The sequence below is a fragment of the Sciurus vulgaris genome (assembly GCF_902686455.1).
Source record: "Sciurus vulgaris genome assembly, contig: HiC_scaffold_155_arrow_ctg1, whole genome shotgun sequence".
Classification (NCBI taxonomy): Eukaryota; Metazoa; Chordata; class Mammalia; order Rodentia; family Sciuridae; genus Sciurus; species Sciurus vulgaris.
This window is the reverse complement of record NW_027632898.1, coordinates 471,501-488,235: the sequence shown is the minus strand read 5'-3', so window position 1 is coordinate 488,235 and position 16,735 is coordinate 471,501. Positions and strand designations below refer to the sequence as shown.

General features: G+C 44.2%; 1 pseudogene across 1 annotated transcript; it reads right to left on the bottom strand.

Annotated features, from left to right (window-relative positions):
- Positions 1-10,513: 10,513 nt before the first annotated feature.
- LOC306652253 (SH3 and PX domain-containing protein 2A-like) lies at positions 10,514-15,766 on the bottom strand (annotated as a pseudogene). Its single transcript has 2 exons — positions 14,873-15,766; positions 10,514-14,721 (listed from the first exon to the last, which is right to left on the bottom strand). The product of its transcript is annotated as an SH3 and PX domain-containing protein 2A-like (transcript).
- Positions 15,767-16,735: the final 969 nt, after the last annotated feature.

The window sequence follows — 16,735 nt, the reverse complement described above, 5'->3', positions numbered from 1 at the left end:
TTGAAATGAAACCAGCATATGACCTAGCTATTCCATTCCTTGGTATACACGCAAAAGATCTAAATTCAGCATACCATAGGGATGCAGACAAATCAGTGTTCATAGCAGAACAATTCACAACAGCCAAGCAATGAAACCAACTCAGGCACCTGGGAACAGAGGAATCTGTAAAAGAAATAGGGTTTATGTACAAAATGGAGTATTATTCAGCCATAAGCATGAATGAAATGAGGGCATTTCCTTGAAGGAACTGGAGACCATCATGCTAAGTGAAACAAGTCAGATCCAGGAAGGAAAAGGTGACATGTTTTCTCTGATATGTGGAAGCTAGTACAAAAGAAGGGAAAAGAAAATACAAAGTGGAGGGATTTCAAAAAAAATTGGAGAGGTCAGTGAAGTAGAAGAAAGATTGAAGGGGAGGGAAGAGAGAGAGATTAAGGGAAGAGCAGTGCAATAAGTCCATCCTAACTTTCCTGTGTACATATAGAAATACAATCCACTTGATAATTGCCAAGACACTATTTTTAAAACAACTCTAAATAAATAGCAAAATAAGTAGAGGGACGAGAATAGGAAGAGGGAGGAAGGGAGGAAAAGGAGAAATACTGGGGACTGAATTAGAGCAAATTATGTTCCATGCTTTTATAGTTATGTTAAAATGCATCTTAAGGTTATATGTAACTAAAAAGAACTACCCCAAAATTATTTTCTGAAAACCCATGTTAAATGGATACAAAACTACCCATTGCAACTATTGATAGAAATATTATTCTTGAGTGGTAGGGTCAAGGCATTGCTTATGTGTAATTCATTATTCCAATATCTTGAATGTATGATTTTTACTCTTTATATGGCTTGGATTTTATTTTATCCTCCTAAAAACACTGCAAGGAAGTTTATCTGCATTTAAAAGAAGTAGAAACTGGGACTCAGAAAGTTACATGACTAGAAGTCCACTGAACACATATTTAGCTAAACTGTGTAGTTACCAAATGTGTGCTAATTGCACCAGTGCCATCTGGCTACCCTAGCAATTTTTGTCATCTTTGAATTAGTCAGTGCTCTCTAGATGAACAGAACCAATAGGAGGTATGATTATAAAAAAGGGATTTACCATACTGACTTACACATCCAGAAACTGGATAATCCACAATGGCCATCTGCATGCTAGAGAGCTGCAGGAACCAGTTGCTGTGCAGTCCAAGATGCTGAAGCCTCAGAACAAGAAGAACCAATGATGCCACTCCAGTTTGAAACAAAATAATTCTTGAAACTCCCCAGAAAATCATTTTAGGGTCCATTTTAGAAGACTGAAGGATGAAAAGTCTGATATGCTCATGCAATGCAGAAGCAAGCAAGAACTCAGTCATGAAGAATTGAATTTGCATCTGCTGCTCCTTCCTTGTTCTTCCAACTTTCACTCCATCTAATCCTCCAACCTATTGGATGGTGCTGCCCATGGGCTTGCGCATGTGTCAATCATTCTCAGACATGCCTCACTGACACACCCAGAAGCCTCTTAAATAGTCAGTTTCTCTTAATCCAATCAAGCTGATAATTCAAATTAGTCATTATAGAGATAGTAAATACTTTCTGGATTAGACTCTGAAAGGTTTTTCAATTTCTTTCCTCACTAGTACCACTGGCATACATCATTACTCGCTATGAAACACAGAGAAAATTCAACATCTTTAATTGAAAAGCTCTCATGTGCCTGAGTCAGAAACTAACAAAGAAAACACAGTGCAAGAATCAGTATTTACTCTGACCTGATACACCTTAATCTCTGGGAGTTATTTTAATTTGACTTTTCAGTTGCTAATAAACAGAGATTAATAATCTTTATGTTGTGACTCTAATTAATAAATTATTTAACATTATTAAAATAAAAACAGTAGCATATGTCTTTTCTTTCTTTACATATTAAATAAGACTCCACATTTCTATTTTCTGATTCTGAAATAAAAGGTTTTACTCCATGTACATAAATTTATATGACTTCATATTCATCTTTGCACAACCAGTTTTAGTGTGTTCGAAATTCTATTGATTGTTTTCTAACTTCTAGGAGCCAATTTCATCATCATTAAAAGGGAAGAGTCCTATTAGAAAATTTATAGCATCATTTATTTTCCCAATTGTCTTCAGAAGAATTTTAATGAAAGTAATTAGTTTAAGGAAAATTACACCTCGTGACAGACTCATGGTGACTTTGAGTAGGAGGCCTTGGTCCTAAACTTCTGAGACAAACCTGAATTATCTGAATCTTCGCATGACTCTCAACCTGGGACCTCAGGAAGACTCCAGGAAGTACATAGAAAAACACTTTCTCTCTCCTTCCCTCCTTCACTTATTTCTCTTCCTCTTGTTCTCTCTCTCTTTCCCTTCTTACTAACTGGAAATGCACAGTTCTCATTTTTAAAAGGCAGTTCCTGGTTCTCCTGAGCCCAGAGAAGATGGTAATACATACCCTTCAACTTCTTTGCAGGCTGTACAGTGAATGTGTTTTCCTGATGTTTCTTCCTTTGCTTTTCCTCATGGTGAAACTGTTTGGAGGAATACTCAGATGTGATAACTTATAAGTTCAAAGTTAGTTAATGATGCTAAGAATTAAAACTTTACCTTCAAAAATGAACAACAAATGATGTGTTTACTAAATTACTGTCCTGAGCAGTGCTGAGTCCAACGTAAAGGTTGTTATGAGACCAGCTATTACTAAGGACTCAGCAGTGTATTGTGACATAGTGATGACATCAGCAGAGTCCAAGGACACAGTCAGCATTCACAGTACTGCAAAATTGCCAAAGCCTATCACCTAACAAGAATTTCTTTCATTTATTTGAATTTCAAATCTTGTACTTGATACCAAAATTAGAGAGATATACGCATTACACAGATAGGTTCTAAGCTCCAGATATACAATTTATACTCCATGGCCTCACCCACAATACTTCCAGCCATAACCCACCTGCCTTCAGTCACCATCCAGTTAATCCCTGAAGAATTAATTCACTGATTAGGTTAAGGCTATAACCCAAACATTTCTCCTTCATACCTTCTTGCATTATCTCACACGTGATCATTTGGGAGTCTCCTCACATCCAAACCATAACAATTACCATGACACCCGCCCAAACTCTGTTTTTACCTGAGGCCCACTACTCTAGTTGTTGTCTTAAACATCATGATCACTGAATAATAGGTAGCTTCATGATCAAATTTCCAGCTTTTAATCTTTTTATAGAAATAAAAATAAAATCAGATACTATCTTGCACATATCATATTAGAGGGTCACACTGTATCAAATGATTGGGAGGATATATAGGAGTGAGGAACCTTCATGAACTGAAAGGAAATATTGATGTATGTAGCTGTATTCGAGGAAAGTCAGGTAAACTTAACAAAATTCACACATAACCTACAACTCTATGATCTCACTTTGAAAAGTTCAAGTACAAGGATGATATCCATAACATGACTTGTCTCTTGGGGGAAATGAAATTTTTAGTTTCTAACTCAAAATAATAAATAAGAATTCATTTCTAAAGATACTTGTCAAATGAAATATTCCCAGGGAAGGAGCAAGAGCTGGGGACTGGTGAACAGGATAAAAAGGAAAATAGAACTCCATGAAGTAAATGAAGTACCTTCATGAACAGGACAGTAAGTAATACTAAGGGTATTACTAACTCAATAATCCATGATTTTTGGACAGAATGAAAAATAATAATCTCACCCAAGGTCAAAATGACACACACAGGCCTAGATTTATGGGAAAATGTTGGTCTTATTGTATTGCTTTTCTAGTTCTTCCATAGAAAATATCCAAAATTTTAATTGTGATTATTATTTTATATTCAAAATGCTGGACTTCCTCTCATGTGTGAAGTCTCTTTGGCCATGCAAAGAAACAGTTTCACAGGTTCCAGGAATTAGAGAGTTGACATTTTGGGGATCAGAACAGAGAAGTCTTTTTTCATCCTGATATAACAAAATAAAGTCACAGATTTTCAGACAGTATTCTTCTATAGCAAAATATAGCAGTATGAGAGTAGAAACCTGAAATTGAGCAAAAGTATGGAAAGAATTGACACAGCAAATACAAATATATTGAATAAAACAAAGCAGAATGAAAGAAAATATCACTTAAAACTAAACTTTCAAAAAGGCATGAAAAGGCAATGACAAAAGAATGTTTTATGTTATAAAATTTAGGCAACCAGATTTATTTAACTAGAACTCTAAGAATGATAGTTCAAGGTAAATAAAAAGAATTTAGAAAATTCAGAGTTCTGGAAAATAGAAAAACTGAAGACATGCATAAAAGAATAAATAACCTGATTAGAATCTGAAATAAAAAGGTTACAATTTAATATTTTGTACAAAAGTATATATAATGTAAAGTGAATATCAGAAGTAAAGATACAATTAATTCAAAGAAAACATTTTTAGAAAGAAAAGTCAAATGATAAAACAAAATAGTAATCATAGCCTCTGATGGAAACAGGCTAACAATTAAACTTTGAAACACAGCCAACTTAAGCATAAATAAAATGTCAAGAAAGAAGATGAGAGAAATCATCAGGGCTAGAATACAGGAGAACCTTCACCAGAACCAATATGGAATGCAGGTAGAAGGGAGACATGATGGAAATTGATGGATACAATTACACAATACAGTTTCCTGGGAATAATGTTCTGTCCTCATGTCCCTTAAGCCCTGGTCATGCACTGCTGCTGCAGACTCTTTTTCTATCCTGCTCTGTCTTACCAGCAGCTCCAGCACCATCTCAATCCCCATGGTATCTCCACATGATGACTCTCACCTGGTGCTTTTGCACCATCTGTTCCTGTCTTGAAAACTCACACAAAACAAGACAATTATACAAATTATTAGAAAAGAGAATGCAAATTTTCAAAAGTTTTACAAATAGAAGTAGCTACAAAAACCATGAGATAGGGACAGCGGAAAAGGGTTAAAATATGTTAATTTCCTCATTTCTTGTCAGTATTTAATTTATACTTAGAATAAAACAACACTATACCAATCTCAATATTTTAAATATTTATTCATTTTTGAGAAAATTTTTAACTCTTAACGAATTTATTTCTATGAAACACAGTTCATCAGCACTGCCAGATTCACCCCAGTTTCATTTTTTCTTACATACTCAAGAATTATTGAATGTTCCATGTTATTTAAATAATTATAGTATGATTCAGTTTTGGAGAATAACATACTTCTGAATCCATCATCAATTCCTCATGCAATGCACATTTAAACAGCTTTATTGATGTGTAATTGATATATATATATATATATAAATCTACATATGTCATATATATCATTTACTGAGTCTGACTCAGCCCTTCATTTTGCCTTCTACTTATAACTAGGTACAAGTATGATATTTATTTGGAGTGACAACTTACAAATGTTCAGAAGTTTTACACTTAAGTAGTAAACTCAGATTATTTTAAAATTTATAAATTTTAAGAATATTCAAATGTCTATTTGAGTGTATATCAGCCATACAAAATCACTCATTCATGGTAAGAACAAAACAAAATTAATCTAGGGGAGATAATTTGCCTGAACAAGAACCTAGATCAGTCAGCGGTGGTTGCACAAGCCTTTGATCACAGGGGCTTGTGAGGCTGAGACAGAAGAATTGTGGATACAAAGGCAGCCTCAGCAATTCAGTGAGACCCTAAGCAACTTGGCAAGACCCTGTCTACAAATAAAGTATAAAAAGTGTGGGGATGTCGCTCAGTGGGTAAGTGCCCTGGGTTCAATCTCCAGCACACAAAAAAGTAACCAAACAAAAACAAACAAACAAACAAACAAAAAACAAATGAAGCAAACAACAAGAAAATAAACCAAAAAAAAAAAAAAAAAAAAAAGACAAAACAATACAAAACAAACAAACACCTAATAAAGCCCAGTCATCTGCAGCTGCCTGGGAGCACACAAGATGTTGGACTGTCTTGAAAGCAGCTATAGCAGCAGCTGCACCACCCCACCCCAGCCTAACCTCATCCCAAAGATTGTCAGCCAAGTCCAAGGGGAGTGTCCTAGTCCTCTTTAGCTGAGCAACACCAGCAGTCTCCAAAACCAAGATAAGGGAAATGACTAGATAGTCCCAGAGGAACTGGAATTAGTCTCAGGTGACCTGAAGGACCTGATCTAAGAACTTAAAGAGGGGGGACATTCAGGGGTGTAGAGGAAGTTCTGCACCCCTTGGGTCCCTTCAAATTTTGGGTCCACTTATGTTTGGGACCTTCACATTTTCCACCTCCTGGGAAACTAGAGAAATGCCTGTAGATGGACTTTCTTCACTCAGGAGACTTCTGGGAAGAGTTACTGCACTTTCATTTTTCAATCAGGAAGAAAATCAACCAGTGTTTTCATGGATAGACCTGAAATGGTGGGGGGCGGGTGGTGAATGTTAGTGCATCTCTCTATCTGAGTGTGTGTGGTGTGGGAGGAAGGGGTGCACTGGTGCCAGGTGGGGGATGTCAGCAGAGGAAGACATAGGGAACCAGTTAGGTGCATGGAAGGTGCTCCTCTCCTGCCTTTGCTTCAGGTCCCCTCCCATATCTGTCCCCTACACAACCCCCAAGAATCCTTTGGCAAACTTCTTCTGGCCTGGGAGCCTTCCCAATCCAGGGCTGAACCAGAGCTGTGTTCTGGGCCCTGTGTGAGGCCAGGGAGGACATTGTGGGGAACCTCTGCTCTGGCTTTCCTTCAAGCATCTGGAGCCCCAATGAAAGGAAACCAACCTGGGCTGCTGACAGGAGAGTCTAACTTTGGGTATGTGGAGAGGGACTGGGACTGTCTTACTTCCAAAATTCCTGAAGCACACTCTGTTCATCCGGAATGCCCCTCCCAGTATCTCTGGACCATAGATGCCAATCCCCCATTTATCCTTCCTTCCCTCTTTCCTTTCAATCTATCACCTCCAGACATTGAGATGGTATGCTGTGCAGGCAGGTGAGTGTGTGTATGTGTGTGTGTGTGTGTGTGTGTGTGTGTGTGTGTGTGTTTGTGTGTGTGTGAGAGAGAGAGAGAGAGAGAGAGACAGACAGACAGACAGAGAGAGAGAGGGAGAGAGAGATAAAGCACTCGGGGTTCTCACCACCTCCTAGATCTATGGAACTGGGACTGTTTCCTCACTTCTGTGGTTTTTGATTACTGTTTTGGCCTTTTTCCTTCCTCCTTCTCTCCCTCTCTTCTCCCCTCCTGAACTGTACAACCTATTTCCTTCCAATAAAAGGTGCACTCATAAGAAAAGCATTTTTAAACAAAAGAGAAGGACACAAAGTGAAAAGTAATAGTGAATACAGGTCACATTCAAATGGATATCCTCTGGGAATTTTCTGTATCTCTACAAACATACACACATTCTTAAATTTTGTGTTTGTACAAGTGGACCATTGTGTGTATACTGTTGGTAAACTTGCTTTTCTATATTAAATTACTTAGATGTTTTCCACTGTCAGCACATGTGGAATTAGCATTCTTTATAACTGAAGTACAGTGTTCCATTTAAGAAATCTATAATAAAATCAATTTACTTTTGATGGCCCTTGAGTTTGTGACCAACTGTTGTAAAACTGTGCTTCCAACAGCAATCTGTTAGGTTACATTTAATTCTGTGTCTTTATATGAGACTAGGTTGGCTCTTGGACCCAAGTTTTAGGGAGAGACTGTGAAGGGATCCACTTCCTGCACTTTTTTGTCAAGGGCTCACCATGTGAGTGGAGTAAGCAGACAGGTGAGTATAGAGGAGGTCAAGGGGCTGGGCAGGGTCACGGCATCTGTGCTGTGCTCTGGGGTTCCCTGACCTCCTGCAGCATCCTAGAGAAGCCAGGAAAAGAAAACACACAGATAGTGACTGTTACCTTCCAAAGCTGTTGACTGAATTGCTGTTTTTGTCATCTGCTGGGATTGGTCTGTGATGACTTAGAAAAAAGCACTGTTGAAAGCATTTGTCTCTCTTGGGGTCTTGCATTTTTATTACAATGACCTTTTTATTCCTTCCTTCCTATCTCCAGGCACATTGTGGGCTTCTTCCTGATTGTCACTCAGCTGGGATTCTGCCCTATTTCCTGTTTCTCACTAATGACTATAACCAGATAGGGTTCTGGTATAAAGAAAGTGTAAGGTTAGAGATGAAAGGAATTTCTGTTTTGGATTGCTTTATCAGTTTTAACAAAACAGTTGCAGTTTTAACACTTTCTGTATAGCGCTTTCCATTTGATTATCATCTGAAGCCCTAGGATGTAGGGAGAGCTCAAGATGTCATTTCTATTCCTCTCTGTTAGATGGATCAAACACAGCTCAGTCTCTTGGGCTGTTAACAATAACCATGAAGACCTCCACAGAGGGGTCACCAGCTGAAGATTCCTCTAAGGCCTAGTACATGCACTCAGCCTTTAGTCAGAAGCCTCTTCCAACAGGACATTCACCAGCTTTGTGGTTGGAGGCCTTTTCCTTTTTCTTTCTTTCCCTCTTCCAGGTGGTAGAACTGGCCAACGGGACCACCAACAACTACTATGACAATTTGACATTGATTCTGACACCCACCATGGACTCCAGACTCTACATGCTCAATTTCCTGCCCTTCCAAGTGCTGCTGGTCTTTATCAGGAACCTCCATATCCTGTCTATCTTCTTCCAATTGGCCAACGTCAGCATGCTGGTCATCATGGTCATGATCTACCAGTTCATTGTTCAGGTGTGAGCCCAGGCCCTCCCCCATCCTCTTAGAGGACTGAACAAAACCAGTAAGGAGAACCTAAATCGTTACATGACACTTAGTTGTGGGATATTTAGAAGATTTTAACTTCTACACTAGTGATATTCCCGGTTAGATAAATTTTTATTGTGGGATTTTCCTGTGCATTTAGCTGTATCCATGACCTGTATCCTGAAGGTGCTAAAAATATCTACTCTACAAGCTATGATACTAAAAAGTATCTCTAGATGCTACCAAACATCCTAGAGGGGAAAAATCAGTCCACGCAAAGCCCTGGTTAGGACTTTCTCCAATGAGATTGTTAATGCACGATTTTTATACACAATTAGAAAATAATAAAAACATATTAAGGGAAAAATAAAAATCAACTTTTCTTGTGAATGCTAATTCACAAAAAAGGGAGAGGTGTTAGGGAAGAACAGGCGTTCTTTGGATTAGACAGAGAGGAGTGAAGTTAGGGGAGGGAATATGGGGGTAGGAAGGATAATACAATGAACCAAACCTTATAAACCTGTGTTCATATATGATTACATGACTGATGTAATTCTACGTCATGTAAAACCAGAAGAATGAGAAGTTATACTCCATTCATGTGTGATGTGTGTTAACCTGCATTCTATTGTCATGTGTAACTAAGTAGATCAATGAAAAAATCGATTTTTCTAATCAGTACTTAAGTTAATTTCCTACCAACCTATTTATTCATCAAAATTATGAATGCACTTTATGTTCAAAGCACTTGCTTAGCCCAAGGTGGATAGGACTGTGGGGTAGTTTGAAGAACTTGGAAAGTTGGAAGATGAGAAGATCAAGTGTGGAAAACGTTCCTTTACATACTGTTTCAGTTTGTGAAAAATAAAATGAATTGAATTTTGCCAAGATTTGAAAAAAGGAAAAGAGAAAAGTAGATAAATGAGAAAAGTACTAGTAGAAAATTCATCACATCATTTATTTCATCAATTGCCTTAAGAACTAGTCTAATAAAAGAAAATGCAATTCTTTTTATGGAAAATAATCTGGACCAACCTGTATACCTGTGACAGATACAAAGTGCCTTTGTGTGTGTGGCCTGGATCCAATGCCACACTGACAAGACCTACTTCATGTGAAACTTCTCTTGACTCTCACACAACCTGGCCCTCAGGAAGACTTCAGGAACTGTGTCATACAAAAAATCCTTTCCTCTTTCTTCCCTCCAAAAATTACTACTCTTCCTCTTTTTTTCTTCTTTTTTTTTCTTTCCCTGCCATTAATGGGAAATCCACACATCTCACTTTTTAGAAGTTAGTTGTGGATATTTTAGGCTCACAGACTACACTAACACACACCCCTCAACTTTTTAGAAGGCTGGAGATGAGTATATATTCAGATGTATCCTTTTACTTTCTCTTCAGTGTCAAACTGTAGAGATTCTCAGATCAGGTAATTTTCTCTCTGAAGCTCAACTCTCAAAAAGGTAGTATGTGATGATGAAGAATTAAATCTTACCTTCAAAGACACAAATGAAATGAAGAGAGGTTATCATTCATAATCTTGCTGTCCTAAGCAGAGGTCAGTATAGCATTTGGTTGCTATGAAACCAGTTATCACCAAGGCCTCAGCACTGTATTATGACCTTTTGATGACATCAGCACCAACCTGAGGTCTTCACAGTACTGCAGAGATTCTAAAGCCCATCACCTAAGGTGGTAATTTTTTTTTCTACTTTTAAATTTTATTTTAAATAATCATAAATTACTGTTTTTTCTTTTAATAAATATGTGCTGTTTAAAAATGAGAAAAGTATATACTGCATCTTTAAGTAATGCACTTTGCTCTCTGGGTTTCTTTCCATTCCACCTTAAAGTGCATTAATTAAGAAATAATGAACCACTTCTTTATCATTATTGTTCAAATAAGTAAAAATAATATTAATATGAAGACACTAATCCACTACCATTAGTGCTGCAATCTAGCAGATTAACTCAACATCCTGCTCTACTTCTGTCCAGCAGAAGAAAATATCTAATTTTGATTTTAAACAAACTCACAAATAAACAAAAGGAAACAAAACAATCTCACCACGGCCCTTTGACAAAGAACTGCGAGCAGTTAGCTACAGCTGCCAGGATCAGTGTGTGGTGAGGGACAAGGGCTCGGGACCTGGGCAAGGCCTCTGGGATCCTGGAGGGAGGGATGAGAGGGTGAAGGCCTGCTGGAGAGCAGGTAAGGGCAGGGCTTCCCTCCTCTGGGAAACAGCAGCCCCTTGGTCCAGTGATGCTGGCAGCTCATTCAGTGGCTGTGAAGCCTCATCTGTCTGAAATCAAAGGCATGTGCGGAAATCCACTCCCAACACAGGGTGAGTCCTTGGAGAAGCTGGCTGGGCTTCTTTCTGGACAGTCCCTCTGAAATATCAACAGCGGAAAAACAACCCAAAGCGGACAGAAGACCTGCAGGGAACATCCCTCTCTTGCTTCTCTCTTCACTGGGGCGCTACCCCTAAGCAAGACCAGACTGGCTCCAGACACAGGGGTCCTCCTTCTTTTTGGGCAACCGCGGCATTGCCAGCAGGCCAGAGGAGTGGCTGGTGATGTCTGCTCCAGTCTGACCCAGGGGGCCCAGCTGGGGTCCCCTCCACCCAGGGTGGGGGCCACGGCTGCTTCTCCACAGTTCTCTGTAAAGCTTTGGCCCTGCCCCGGTGGGAGAACATACACAGAATGGCAGCCACCCAGCGGCCTGGGTGCTGCCTTCTCTCCAAAGGTCTGGCTCCTAATAATACCTTCCTCCCTCCTGGGGAGGGTGTTTTGCCCCACCGGGGCTGGGCAGGAACCAGAAGGACAGTTTCTCTGTTTTGCCGAGACTGGGGCCTGGGCTTACCCAACCCCAAATCCCTCCCGCAATGCCGCGCAGGCAAAGTCCACACAGTGGAAACCAAACGAAACGAATTGGCTTATGGAGGGGGAAGAATGGGAAACCAAATACAAAACAAAACACCCCTCTGCAGAGTACAACAGAAAAGCCCACCCTCTACTCCCTTCTTTTCCCATGTGAGGCTGACCCCCAAGGGCGCCCAAACAACCCCTAAAATAAGACCCAAATCGAAGGCCTGACATATAAACCCCAAATCAACAAACCTATCCTGAAACATTCAAAGGAACCGCTTGCCCAGAAGTACCCCAAGTCGTCTGTGCTGACAGTGGGGAGCCCGATGGCTTCCCCCACCCTCTCTAAACTCTGGCATGGTGTCCTCCAGGGCAGCCCCAGGGAGGGCGGGCTCTCTTCTCAAGGCCAGGGCAATGACAGATAAGGTGGTTCTTACTGGCACCTGAAAGTGCCCTGGCCCAGGGAGAGGTATGAGCTCAGGGGAGGCAATTCCAAGCTCCAGGGCCATGGGATCTTCATAGGCACCCAGCCATGGTGGGCGGTGGCAATCCCCAGGGAACAGCACAATCCACAAACACAGACAAGGACAATACAAGGGCTACCTCTGGTGGCAAGATGGTAGCCACCAAAAGAAGTCAAATGGGCAGGATGCTGGAGGCCCCCGATGACCACATCTTTTCCAGATCTGCAGCAAAGGCACAATTGGGGTTTCCCACATGGCCTATCCCAAATGATATGTAGTCCATCAGCGAAGTCACCAAGGTGCACATGACAGGTCCCAGCTTTCTCATCTCTGGGTTCCAGGCCATTGCCTTCCCTACTCAATGGATCCTCCCTTCCAGGCGACAGCTGGGAGGCAGGGCATCTTCAAGGTCACACACCTGCAGGGTTTAATGTTGTCCTCCCCCACCCCTCCCATTTTGTCCTTCCCATTTAGTCTGCACGTCACTGCTCATCCAGTGGCGGCTACAGTGGCACACTGAGGCTGGAGGGACCCTACAGCCTCGGTTAGTTCTTTTTCTCAAGGTAGTTGGAGGGCACCCAGCCTTTGAAGGGCTTCACCTCATCCAGGATCTGGCAGTACCACCAGCCATTGGGGTTCCTCTCCAGTACCTCCATGGACACCCCCTCCTGGAAGCCCGCGGTCTCTTCGTCCCCCTCGTAGTCTGCAATAGAGATGTACACGTCTTTGAGGTTATTGTGGATGAACTGGGACCTCTCGATGGGCTTGGGGCACACGGGGGACACAGGGATGCCATTGCGCTGGGTGGACAGCAGGGGCGAGTCTGAGCCCTGGCTGGCAGCCCGCTCCGCCAGGCAGCCCTTGGCTTCCACAGCCATTGATCGCGCTGTGCTGAAGGAGGAGTTCCGGCGGACGCCTCGCAGGCCGTCGGTGGCCGTGAGCGACTCGTTCCTCCGCAGGGTGCAGGACAGGTTGTTGTCTTTGGGTGGTGGGGACACAAACACTGACTGGGGCCTGACCGCCACCTGCCGCACGCCGTTTCTCGTCTTCACCGCTGCAGCGCCTGACGTCTTGCCAAAGCCCCCAGGGGGCTTGGAGGGGATGGGCGGCGTGACCCTCTTGCTCTGGTTGACGGTGTTGAGTGCCTGCACCCGCTTCTCAATCTTCTCCAGGCTGTCTGACTTGCCCTCGTTCTGCCTGCTCTTGAGTGCATCCTGCTCCTTGCCAGGGGTATTGCGCTGCTGGTTCTCATCGGGCACCAGATAGTGGGAAGGGGCCCAGCACTCCAGCTCACCAAACCTCACATACCACCAGCCACTCTCCTGCTTCTCCAGCACCTGCACTTCCACACCTGCAGGGAAACTGATCTCCAAGTCCTGGACCTTCTGGTAGGCGCTACATGTCACGTAGGAGGTGGCCGGCCCTTCCCACTCCTTCTTGGGGGGGCATGGGAGAGTGGTGGCCGGGAGGGTGATGATGTCGGCTGAGCCTCTCCTGGCCCCCTCATGAGGCCCCTCGGAGGCTGTGTGCGGGGGCAGCTCTGAATCCTCACTCCTAGAGCCCTTGAGGCCCCCCCGGAGCTGGCCGGTGGGTCTCACTTGGCGTTGTAAAGTGCTGATGTCCATCTTCTCTTGACTCTGTGATTCTGCTCGGTTCAGGAAGGGCTTAGGCCGGACAGATGGCTTGGCCCGCGCACAGGAGTTCAGCCCAGCCCTCACATCAGCGTCCTTCTTGGCCCTGACCTTGGGAGTGCCACGGATGCCTGCAGCCGAGGCAGAGCGGGGTTTCAGGTCGCCGCTGTTCTTTGACAGGGAGGAGGAAGAAGAGGAGGAAGAGGAGGAGCAGGTGGTGTTGATGGTGATGGAGGAAGAAAAGGAGGCCGAAGAGCAGTTCTTCCCCAGTTCTGCCTGGGCGTTCTTCTCTGCCTTGAGCTTTAGGAGCGAGGCTGACTTGGGGGAACCTGACTTGGGGGAGTTCTTCCTGGCAAGGGACAGTGAGGAGCCCCCTGGGGAGTCACTGTCCCCAGAGGAGCCTCTGGCCGACAGGGTGTCCTCTGCATAAGGCCGGAAGCCCTCATTCTCATAGACGGTCTCCTCTTCCAGGGCCACATCTTCTGAAGACTCACCCACTTTGAAGCGGGCCCGCTGCAGGGAGGAGGCGGGCGAGGGCCTCCGGGGCTGGGCAGTCTTTCGGTCTCCCGAGCCTCTGTCCTCTGAGGGCTCCTCGCTCAACTCTGGCTCGGAGTCAAAGCCAAAGGCGGGGATGTCATACTCAGGTTCCTCGTACTTGAGCTTCACCGGGGAGTCCTGACTCTCGCTGGCACTCACAGGACCCACCTCAGTCTCCTTGGGCTTGCTGGGGGGTGCCGGAGGTGGGACCTTGGGCGGCGTCAGTGTGCTGGTGCCGCGGCTCAGGTTGGGCTTCTTGCGCTTATCGATGTATGACGCGGGGGCCCAGCCCTCCTTCTCACCGATCTGCACGTGCCACCAGCCGCCCAAGTTCTTGTCAATGACCTCTGCTTTCTGTCCACCTCGGAAGCTGATCCCGTCGGAGATGCACGACTGGAATTCAGCAATGGTGTAGTACTCCACCTCGACGGAAGGGGGCTCTGGTGGCTTCGGCAGCTGGAACCCCTGGCAGAGAGGCAGCGCACGGGAGCCCACCATCTCTAGGAGGCTGAGGCGGGAGTGCACAGGGGCAGTGGAGAAGGGGAGAAGTCTTCAGCTGCTCATCCTGACAGTGCCAGATGGTCAGGCAAGCCCCGAACAGCACTCAGGACACTCTCAAGCTGGATTCTCGGCGTGGTGGAGGTCTTGTCCTTAGGTTTGGGGAGCTAATCTGGGCCCTCTGAAGGGCGATCCTGGCCACAGCTGGAGAGCCCTGGGCCAGTTTGGAGACGGTCCTCTCGGGGACGCCCAGGGCACTGCCATTGGAAGCATTGCACAGGATTGGCAGGCTGATCTCCTTTTTGGCAATGGGGGCCTCAGAGCCTTCGCTTTCAGCTGGTGGAGTCTCCTTGTCCCCAGACGTCTACTTGTTTAGCAGGTTGCTGATCTCCATGATGTTCCCAATGATCTCCACCGGGGCCGCCAGATTCTTTTTCCTGGTTGGCAGGTCATCCTTGGCCTTCTTTAGGTAGGATGCCGGTGCCCAGCCCTCTTTGCCCAGGTATCTGATGTACCACCAGCCCTCCAAATTCTTCCGGATCACCTCCACGGTGACACCCTTCTCATAGTCAATCTCGTCCTTGCTTTGGCTGGTATAAGGCTGAACAGTGACATACTTCTCCTCTCGGCTGTGCTGCCTGTTGACCATCCCGCCCAGGGTCCACCGGCGATCCAGGTGCCGCAGATGGGCCTTGCGTCTCTTGGACACTTCCCCGGTCTTGGAGGTGTTGATGTCTGAGTCATCTCAAGTGCCATTCTGGGCCTCCAGGTAGGTGGCAGGGACCCAGCCCTGCTCCTCAGAGGTACTCACAAACCACCATCCGCTCTCTTTCTTCTGGATGACATCCACCAGCTCCCCAGCCTGGAGGCTCAGCTCTGAGTTCTCCTGCTTCTTATAGTTGGACACCACCACATACTGTTCCAGGATCATGGGCTCGGTGTTGGTGTCAGCACCCTATTTCCTCCTGGAACTGCCATAATCCCTGAAAAAGAAGCAACAACAGACAGACATGGTTAGGGTCGGGCAGGGGCGCGGGGCCGCAGGGCTGCGGGTCTTGGGCTGCCGTCGGTCCCGGCGCCACTGCTCATGTGATGCCCAGGGCTCGTGGAGCCGCGCGCTCGCAGCTGCACACACTGCACGTGGCACTGCTCACAGGTGGCCCCACCCAGGTGGTAATTTTTATACAGTGCAAATTTTATCATTATCTTGAACTTTCATACATTGCACTTGACATCAGTATTAGAGAGATGAAATAGATTATACAAAGGAAGTTCTTCTGTGTGTCTAGGGACACTGCATTCCTCAGTCTCCTCAGTTGTGAGAATATGGCAAAACCAGAGAGGCTTAGGCTCAGAACCATGCTTGTCTCATAGGAAAAGTACAGGATTTATCTCTTTTGTACTGTTAACATTATGTAGAAACCTAGATGAGAGACAGGCTGGAATGTAGGTGTGGACTTGAGAAGATCTCATCCATTCACATACCGACAGCAGTTATTGAATGTCTTCTGCTGTTGACAACAATCTCCTGTATCTTCACAGCCAGACTTGTCTCCTCTGCCTCTATTCCTCCTCATGTTCACATTGATAGGGAGAAAGTTAACCCTGGGCTTCACCACACCTAGCCTTTCTCGGTTATTCAGTAGTTGTCAAGCTTGAGTATTTCACTCCCCTGGAGTCTGTCCCATGGCCCAGTCCATCTTCTGGACACATGTAGGTCCTGTACATAGTTTGAGCTCTGAAACAGATTTATTTCACCTCCCACCCAATGTAGAATGCACCTCATTTTTTACATTGAATATGCATTTACTCTAAATTGTAATAATCATTATGCACCAGCCCCTCTCAATCTCTTTTATCCTTAGGTCCATTACTCTGGGTGATCTCTTATACACATGACCACTGAATAACAGGAACATTAATCAACTTATTTTCAGATTTTGAAACTATGGAACATTGAAAACGAATTTGAAGAAGATAA